Source organism: Sapajus apella, unplaced genomic scaffold (assembly GCF_009761245.1).
Source record: "Sapajus apella isolate SASKATOON/1434 unplaced genomic scaffold, GSC_monkey_1.0 scaffold27, whole genome shotgun sequence".
Taxonomy (NCBI): Eukaryota; Metazoa; Chordata; class Mammalia; order Primates; family Cebidae; genus Sapajus; species Sapajus apella.
In genome coordinates, this window is record NW_022436967.1 from 15,657,461 (window position 1) to 15,668,021 (window position 10,561).

The 10,561-nt window shown below is 37.2% G+C and overlaps 1 long non-coding RNA gene across 1 annotated transcript in view; it reads right to left on the reverse strand.

The window, feature by feature from the left end:
* LOC116560841 overlaps nucleotides 1–10,561 on the reverse strand; it is a 25,589-nt gene continuing 15,028 nt past the window's right edge. The window contains exons 2-3 of the long non-coding RNA XR_004273166.1: nucleotides 9,748–9,750; nucleotides 1–336 (exon numbers count right to left, since the gene is read on the reverse strand). This is a non-coding gene — a long non-coding RNA (uncharacterized LOC116560841). The remainder of the gene's footprint in view (nucleotides 337–9,747; nucleotides 9,751–10,561) is intronic.

Below are 10,561 nucleotides of genomic sequence, written 5' to 3' on the forward strand. Positions count from 1 at the left end.
TTAAATTAGGAAGATTTCAACTAAACTTAAGGAAAAAAATATTCTTAGCCCCCAGAGTTATAAACACTGTTCTTAATAGTTTTGGAATTTCCATCCCTGGAGATCTTCAAATGGATAATTATTTGTCCTATGTATTTTGGAATATTTCTTGCTAAACAAACAAATATTTTCAAAATTCTAAGACTGAAAAAAACATGTATCTATAAATCTACTTTTACATATTTATGCATATCTATATTGTAATAACCTTCCCTAGGCTAGCATCGTTGACTCCATCTTAGCTGTAAACTCCAACCTAGCCTCCCCCTCCCTACCACAGCCCCTTTGGGTGCATAACTGGGCCACCCTGACGCTGTGCTTATGTCACGCTGAGTCTGTGCTTATCCTACCATATAACCAATATAACTACATCCTGCTTGGCAAGCGCACCTGCTGTTGTGCATAACTCTCTTTGAACCCACCTTGGTGATTGTTTGGAAATACCCTTAGCAACCAACAATCCTAGGAAACTCTTTGCCCCTGGTTACTAGCTAACTTGCCTGTTCCGCTTCTGTAAAATTCTGCTTCAGCTAGGCTCCCCCTCCCCTACCTAAATCAAGGTATGAAGGAAAATCAAGCCCCTTCCTTGGGGCGGAGAGAACTTTGAGCATTAGCCGTCTCTGGGTCGACAGCTAATTAATAAAGGAATCTTAATTTGGAACTCAGGTGCGTGGCACATTCCTTTTAACTTGCTTTGTTATTACAACATACGACATAATAGTCTAGAATGTTACTTTGAATTTTTATTACAATTCTAATTCTAAACATACAGTTTTTGGCTTTTACCAGTATTTTATCAACAGCATTTTCCTATGTTATTTAAAATTCTCTGAAAATAGGGCCAGGCGTGATGGCTCACGACTGTAGTTCCAGCACTTTGGGAGGCCAAGGCGGGCGGATCACAAGGTCAGGAGATTGAGACCATCCTGGCTAACTCGGTGAAAGCCCGTCTCTACAAAAATACAGAAAATTAACTGGGCGTTGTGGTGCACACCTGTAGTCCCAGCTACTTGGGAGGCTGAGGCAAGAGAATCACTTGAACCTGGGAGGCAGAGGTTGCAGTGAGCTGAGATCGCGCCACTGCACTCCAGGCTGGGCAACAGAGAAGACTCTGTCTCAAAAAATAAATAAAATCTCAGAAAATATAATGTTCCCTTGTTATTTAGTTGTTTCCGATTTTTCTTTACTATAAATAACTGCGTGGTGAACATACCAAGACAGAAACACTTTTGAAACTCTATTGCCTGCCAGAAAATAAATACCAAGTTGCACGCCAGCCAGAGCTATCCCATTCACTTTACTCTCAGATGGTTTGAGTATTAGGATTTAAAAGCTTTTTGCCCTTGTGTTTTACAGGGAAATGGTATTCCATTGTTGTTTTAATGTGCATATCTTTGACTACTAGTGAAGCTAAACACCTTTTCAATAGATTCAAATCCCACACCTGGTTGAAAAACTAGTGGAAGAGCCTGCCTTGCCCTAGGGTCCTCTACTTCATCTGTCTCTGAAGAGACTCTGGGGCAATAGTCGTAATTCCAACCTAATTGTTACAAATTGAGGTTAGGCCATACTTCGTTAAGATTTAAAAACTCCTGGCCGGGCGCGGTGGCTCAAGCCTGTAATCCCATCACTTTGGGAGGCCGAGGCGGGTGGATCACGAGGTCAAGAGATCAAGACCATCCTGGTCAACATGGTGAAACCCCGTCTCTACTAAAAATACAAAAAATTAGCTGGGCATGGTGGCGCGTGCCTGTAGTCCCAGCTACTCAGGAGGCTGAGGCAGGAGAATTGCCTGAACCCAGGAGACAGAGGTTGCGGTGAGCCGAGATCGCGCCATTGCACTCCAGCCTGGGTAACAAGAGCGAAACTCCGTCTCAAAAAAAAAAAAAAAAAAAAAAGATTTAAAAACTCCTGATACTAGGTCCATAACACAAAATTTCAGATTATTTTAGAAAAATAAAAAGACTCCCCTTTCTCTGGAGAAAATTGAGGGGCAGGGGAAGAAATGGCTTACTAAAGAGATTCATTTTTACAGTGAGGCTGCAAATTTTCCCAGAAACAAAAGAAAAATAATTTGATGAGAAGTACTTAGGATGCTTTAGCATCAGAAATCCTGTGTCTTACCCAACTGCAAACATTATGCCATATACATGTATTCAACTGTAGCCCTTCTTTATTTATAAAAGAATGGGTTGTTAGATTGACATTAGACTTCACAGAGCCATTGACAGCTTCCCAAGGAAGTACAAATGCAAATTGCAAGCATTCTTTTTATCCTCTAACAGTATTCTATGACAGCTCATTAAACTGTGTTATTTTTATTTGGTATCAATAAATTAAAACAAATATTGCTTAATCAAAAATATTTAACTACTTTTTCTTAAATAATATTTCTAAGACAATGAAGACAACAGCAAAAATAACCTAGATAGAACATTATTTATATTAGAACAACATGATAATAAAATAATTATTTTGAAAAGCTCATATCCTAAGTGGAGTATAAATATGTAATAATGGAAATTATTAAACTCTAGACATTAAACAAAAGTTTTAATGAACAAACTTGTTCAGCCAATTTTTGGCCACTCATCCTTAAATAAGCATAAAAATAAGAGTGTCTCATTCTCTCTATTCCTCCGTATAAAAACTACAGGAGCTTTCAGCTGTGATGGAGTAACTGGAACCAAAGTAGCCTTAACTCCTATGAACACGATTTGAAAATTGAGCACAATTTGTTTTCAGAAAATAGTCAACAAGCAATGCAAGACAGTGATGTCTGAGGGGATAGAACCCTACAGTGTGAGTCCTATGATCACTCGGCTCTCGCCTAGGGAAAATTTCCTGATGTAGGTGAAAAGAAAAAGAGTCCAGGCCAACCATGGTATTTTCGCTAACCAAACAGAAGTAGGAAAAGACTAAGAGGAGAACACTGAAGGGACAAATTGAAAGATGAGGCCGGGCGCGGTGGCTCACGCCTATAATCCCAGCACTTTGGGAGGCCAAGGCGGGCAGATTGCCTGAGCTCAGAAGTTCAAGACCAGCCTGGTTAATATGGTGAAACCCCATCTCTACTAAAACTACAAAAATTAGCCAGGCATGGTGGCGCATGCCTGTAGTCCCAGCTACAAGGGAGGCTGAGACTTCAGCCTGGGCCACAGAGTGAGACTCCATCTCAGAAAAAGAAAGAAAGAAAGATGATAGACTTAACCCTAAGCATGTCAACATGTCAATCATCATATTACATGTAAATGGAATGGACAGGGCACCCCTATTTAAAGGTAGATGTCAAACCAAATAAAAATGAAAGATCCAACTATATGCTATCTACAAATGACACATATTAAATATAAAGAAACAGATGACTTAGAAGCAACAGATTGTCAAAACATACCATGCAAAAGTAAGTCTAAAAAAGCTAGAGTGGCCATGTTAATTTCAGGCCAAATAGATTTCTACTAAAAAAGTATTATAAGAAATAAAGACATTATATGTAATAATGAAAGAAGAAATCTGTCAGAAAGACAACAATCCTAAATATGCTTGTATGTAATAACAGAACATCAAAATTCATGAAGCAAAGACTCAAAGGAGGACAAATTCACACCCCTCTCTCAATGTACTTTATAGAACAAGTATAAAAAATCACGCTAGATAAAAACCATCTAAATACACAACTGATCAAATTAACTGATGTTTACCAAATACCACACCCAACAACTGTTAAACACATTTGTTTTCCAGTGCACACAGAATGGTCACCCAGATAGGCCATATACTGAGCCATAAATATGACTCAATAAATTTCAAAGGATTTAAATCATAAAGCACATGTTCCATGACCACAATGGGGAAAAAATTGGGTAATTATGTGGGCAGATGATGAAAAAAATCCAAGACAACTATTTCTAGGAAAAACACAACACCAAGATTAGGATAAACAATAAAAACAATCAATAAAAGGGTGGGGGGGAGAAAAAGAACTAAAAAGACTGGGGTGTCTTCAAATGGAAAAAAAATGTAGCAAATAATCAGAAAGTAAGGTATTACAAGACACAACACCCATTATTTTTATTCTTCTCAAAGTTGATCCTATAGTGAGACAATTTAGGCCACTGGATCCTCTAGATTCTAAAACACTTGTTTTAGAATATCTTTGAAGTTTAATCAGTCTTCCTCAACCTTTATGTACATACAGAAGACATAGGGCTCTTGTTAAACTGTGGACTGCTATTCACTACATGTGGCTTGTGACCTAAGATTCTGCAGGTCCCAGATGATGCTGACACTGCTAGTCTGTAGACATATTTTGTATAGCAAGTTTTAGAAGAGACCATGTCATCACGATCTTCCCATCCAGTCAAGAAAAACGCAATAAAATAAAATTGCATGATCAAGAACAATAACATTTTCCCATTCCATAGCCCTTTCATCACTCATTTTAAGCTGATTTTATAAAAAGCATAAAATATTGTTTAATGCACTTGAATATTTATAAGCAATTTAATCACAAATAGGAAAGAGATGGGAAGGAGATAAGTGACCATGGAGCAATTGGTAACACAAAGGTAAAGAAGGAAGCTAGGTAGACAGCTTCACTTCTTGCATCTTGTAATAGGAACAACACTGTATGTTTTTTAGGGGAAGAGAGAGTAAGTAAAGTAAAAGACTTTGGGTTCCTCAATTGGCAATTCCAAAGTAATTTAAAATATTTAAAATGTGCTGTCATGATATGTTACAGGTGAAAATTTTAATGAAATTGCAAAGAAGATATGACCATAAGAAAAAATTGACCCATTTCTCATGAAGATAAATTTGTGGACTACTAGACTTTTTCGAGATTGATGACAAGCTGAGTGAGACTACAAAAGAAAAATCCAGCCAGGCACAGTGGCTCACGCCTATAATCCCAGCAATTTGGGAGGTCAAGGTAGGTGGATCACCCGAGGTCAAGAGTTCAAGACCAGCCTGGCCAACATGGTGAACACTGTCTCTACTAAAAATACAAAAATTAGCTGGGTATGATGGCGGTGCACTACTCAGGAGGCTGAGGCAGGAGAATCACTTGAACCCAGGAGGTGGAGCTTTCAGTGAGCTAAGATCTGCACCACTACACTCCAGCCTGGGTGACAAGAGCAAAATGCCGGCTAAACAAAACAAAACACACACACACAAAAACACAGAACAAAAGAAATCCTTTGAAACCTATAGCACAACAAAATGAGGTGTACAGTACAATAAACGCTTCGGTCACTGAAAGACTTAGTCAATGAGTCTGCTTATTTTTTCATATCCATTACTATGGAATTTGAAACCAAAATCTAAAGTAATTCAAAACACCAGTTGTATTCTTTCATTCAGTCAGAGATCATTCAACTAATATTTAATAACATCCAGTGGTTTTAGCATAATTTTTCTCTAACAGCATTTATTTCAGAAGAGTTTATGGTCCCCGGAAATCAATTTTTCTCAAGGAAGCTAAATTTTATATTTGAAAATAAATTCAGACTTAATGGAAAATAAATTCAGACTTATTTATTGTTGTTTGGAAATAAGTTCAGAGTTACAGAAAAGTTGCAGTAATACAAAGAACACCCATACACCTTTTACCCACATTATCTTGTTAACATTTTGCCTCATTTTCTTTATTATTCTGAAAGATTTGAGACTAAGTTGCATTCCTCATGGCCCTTTACCCCAACTTCAGCATGTATTTCCTAAGAATAAGGATATCCCCTTACATAACTACAGTGCAGCTACCAACTTCAGTAAATTTAACATTGATGCAATACTTCTATCTAATCAGTCATGTGTATTCCAAATTTGTCTCTTTACCCAACAGTGTCTTTTATAACATTTTTCCTCCAGAATTAAATCTAGTCTAAGATCACGTATTGCATTTTGTTATTATGTTTCTTTAATGTTCTTTGATTTTGAAAATTCCCTTAGCTTTCCTTTGTCTTTCGTGACATTAGCTTATTTTTTTTCAAGACAGTCTCACTCTGGTGTGCAAAACTGGAGAACAGTAGTGCAATCATAGTTCCCTGCAGTTCAGACCCCTGGGCTCAAGCAATCCTCCTGCCTCAGTGTCCTGAGTAATTGGAACTTCATGTGTGCACCACCATGCCTGGCTAATTTTTTGTATTTTTTTATAGAAGCGAGGTCTCCCTATGTTGCCCAGGCTCATCTCAAACTCCTGAAGTCAAGCAATCCTCTGACCTTAGCCTCCCAAAGCGCTGGGATTACAGGTGTGAGCCATCACACCTGACCAGTACAAACATTTTTGGAGAATTCGTTTTCTCTCACCTTCTTTTTTAAGTGGAATACTCCACATTTAGAGTTGTCTGATATTTTCTTTTGATTAAACTCAGATAATGCGTTTCTGGCAATAATTCCATATAACTGATGTAACAGCCTTCTTAAGGTATCACATTTAAAAATGATGATTTTATTTTAGGTTATAAAAAGTTCATAGTGTCTTCATAGACTAAATGTTCAATTTTAAAATAAGTTCTTACTAATTTGTTTTTACTAAATTAAGAGAAATGTTTTTATGAAATAAAATAAATGTTTATGTTTACAGCAGATGGATAAGCCATGCAACATTTTATGCATATATTTTCTGAGCTTTTCTGCTCATTGCCTTTTCTGTGATCTTGTATAGTAGTCAGGCATTCACTCCAGGCTTCAGTAGCTGTGGAGAGAAATGTCCAGAAGCATCTCTATAATATTCATTAAAACACTTCAAATGAATTTTCAAAAAGTCTCTTCTTTATAAAATATATTTGCAACTAAGACAGTCCAAAATGAAATATTTGCATTTTGCCCCATGTCACTTGCTTTAATCATAATCTTCACTGAGTTAAATGAGCCACTTAGGTCTTGTTGCAGCAAGCATTAATACTTACATCTCTAAATTAATGCTAACCATTAAATATGGCATGATTTCAGGAGACTTAAGTGCTGGTTTACTACACTTCTGTATTACAGATGAATTCTAGAGAAAAAGCACATCCTGACAGCTGTTTTCAGTTCATTGTATTTGTTTGAAAAAAAACATTTGTTTTTAATTTGTCCATAAATAATGGAAGAAAACACAGCTGAGGGGCCCAATGTGATTTTTATAGAAGGTTCATTTTTGGAAATCTGATAAGCTTATAACCACATATGTTTAAAATAATTCTAGTATAAAATTCAGAAACTTGAGGTGGGGAATTCCTACTTGTCAGGCAACTCAAGGTTTATTCTACCCATCTATTACCTAGCACCATTTGTCAAACATTTTGTGTTTTTAGAAATTTTAAAAGAAAAATTTTAAGTACATGTTAAACTTTACAATGCTTATTACAAAACTTTAGCATATAGATGTAGTATATTGATTATACTGTGAGATTGTAAGTACATGGACAAATAGAAATGATAAGTGTATGCATTAACAATGTAGAATGAGAGAATTATGCATGTGCACATCTACCTACTGGAAGTATAGCAACATATGTGCATATGTGGGCTTATTGACTAGGATATTTGTATCATTAAAAGGATCTGTCTTATACTATTCCTCTAGAAGTGTACAAACTTAGCAATACAAAACAAGAGATGTTAAAATGTCTTTAAAAGGTACTTTTTGTTGGGCAACGATCTGGCCAACAAAATTTAATTTCATGGGTATTATAAATTCTCTTTTTTTTTTTTTTTTTGAGACAGGGTCTTACTGTCACCCAGGCTGGAGTACAGTAGCATAATCATAGCTCACTGCAGACTCGACCTCCCAGGCTCAAGCTACTCTCCCATCTATAGCCTCCTAAGTAGCTGGGACTACAAGCACACTCACACCACTATGCCTAAAAATTTTTTTTTAATTTTTGTAGAGATGGGGTTTTGCCATGTTGGCCAGGCTGGTCTAGAACTCCTGGCCTCAACTGATCCTCCAGCCTTGGCCTCCTAAAGTGCTGGGATTATAGGCATGAGTCACCAGGACCACCCTAAATTCTTAACTAGATAACAGCTAACCAAATCCTTATATATGTCAGACATAATGCTCTGGTTTGGAAGCTCAACAAGCAAATTACAATTAGAATACGTTTTTATATGTATCAATAATTCTGTAAGGTAGTTGAACAGTTAAAATCAATGTCCTTAAATCAGAATGAACCAAATTGTGAACACTGGCTTAGGTATTTAAGAACATTTGATAAAACTTAAATTATAGCTTTTAAAAGTCCTAGAAAATTATTCTTTAAGAAAAAAAATGTTATTAATATTATGCCTCCTACTGTCCAGTCTATAAAGGCAAACTTTCAAAGGCTATCATGACAAAATACAAACTCTATATGAATGTTCTATACTGAATCTAAGTCTCTCTTGTCTCTGAATAATATATTTAAGACAGGAAGAAGACATCAGGAGCAATTTCTTGGTCTCTACTTACTGATATTAGAAACTAAACATGAGACAGTATCGCTCCTTCAAAACTACTCCAGTGTGTCTTCTGCCTTTGAGTATACAAATGTAAAGATAATCCAACTGCAGTATCTCTTCCAATTTAAGTCCTAGGTAAACATGACATGCTTCATTATTCTTTTGATAAGGAATTATTTTACAATGGTCAGAAGGTTAAGATCCTTTCTTAAAGATTTCACCAATGCCATTTCTAAAGCTAAATGAGGGGAAACTGGTCAAAGCTGAAAGGGGGGAATCTGACAGTGCGCAGACTTAGCCTCTCTGTTGTTTATGGAAAGACACATGAGGCCAGCCTTTGTCATCGTAGTTTTCTTTAGGTTTTGAACATTTTTTCCAAAGAGCCACTGAGGTACAAATGTCACACAAATGAGTAAGAAAGAGGATTTCCTTCTGAACACAATTGACAGGACAGGTGTCAAATAAAAGGAAATGTATCTGACCACCAAGAATGGATGCACTTCCGATTTGTTAAGGGGTTACTCATATTTCTCATCAAACGCTAAGAAGCTACCTAGACTATAACATGGAAAATGTCAAAATTTGGAGAATGGCAAAGTAGTTAGGAATGTAGACTCAGGAGCTGACCATCAAGTGTAAATTAAAAATTTGCACTAATTTGCTGTTGCTCTTGGGCATGCTACAATACTTACCTTGTTTTCTCCTCAGTTCCTTGTCTGTACAATGGGAATTATGATAAAGCAGCACTTACCTCTAGGGTTTTTATGAGGATTGAATGAACTAGAACATGTGAAGTACTTCGAACACTGCCTGGCACAACTAAGTATTGTACTGCAAAATACTCATAATCATAATCTTCCTTCCTAGAGCAACACAATATAAGGGAACAAATTAGCCAAAAGTCTTGTTTCACCAAAGACTGGCTATTTGATTTCCCGCAGTTGTAGGATCCATGCATGTCTATCAAGCCAGATTTTCCTTCACAAAGAGCTTTATTATCATCATTATTATTATTAATTAAATCTTCCTTTGGCTTAATAGCATCTTAACAGGCAAAGTGCATCAACACCAATACAATGTTGGATTTCGTTAGCACAAATCTCTGTTTTACTGTCAGTTCCCACATTGTTTTGTATTGACCATTTCACAAGGAGTCAGTAAGTGCTGAATCAGTCCTTAGCACTTTGCAAGGCACAGGGAGAGGTTTCCAATCTTGTTAAAGAGACTAGATTTAGTAACCTGAAATAATTAATGAATGTCCCCTTCAATGCAACAGGCCTTGGTTACGCGCTCCTCACTTAAACTTCCTCTATCGTATCAGGCACAAAGCCTGGATTTCCATTGTTTTTTGCTTGCTCTATTCTTCCCAGAGCTGTAGAACTTAGTACCTTGGGTTTAAGCAAGCTCAAGTTCATTCACCCTCACTAGACCCTTGCTGCTGCTAGATATTTGCCTTCATCTCTCAAATCTTCTAAACACTTCCTACAACTACTCCAATAATGGGGCATACGGAAGGAAGTATAGGTTTTGAGACTTGAATTTTAATATGGGCTTATAAATAAGTGTATAGCTATTTCAGCTTCAGTTTTCGTATCAGCAAAATGGGAATAATCTTAACAACTTCATAGTGCTATCGTAGGTTTCAAGGAAGTGTACGCAAAGTGCCTATTCAGTACGTTGCTCATAGAAGACATTCAACAGTTTTCTTCAGGCCCTGCCATCCCTCCTACTCAGAAAATCTGCTTTCATACTACTTTATTAAAGAAATAGAAATCGCCCAGGCACGGTGGCTCATGCCTGTAATCCCAGCACTTTGGGAGGTCGAGGCGGGTGGATCATGAGGTCAAGAGATCAAGACCATCCTGGCCAACATCGTGAAAACCCATCTCTACTAAAAATACAAAAATTAGATGGGCATGGTGGCACATGCCTGTAGTCCCAGCTACTTGGGAGGCTGAGGCAGAAGAATCACTTGAACCCAGGAGGCAGAGGTTGCAGTGAGCTGAGATCATGCCACTGCACTCCAGCCTGGTGACAGAGTGAGACTCTGTCTCAAAAAAAAAAAGAAAGAGAGAGAGAGAGAGAGAGAGAGAGAGAGAGA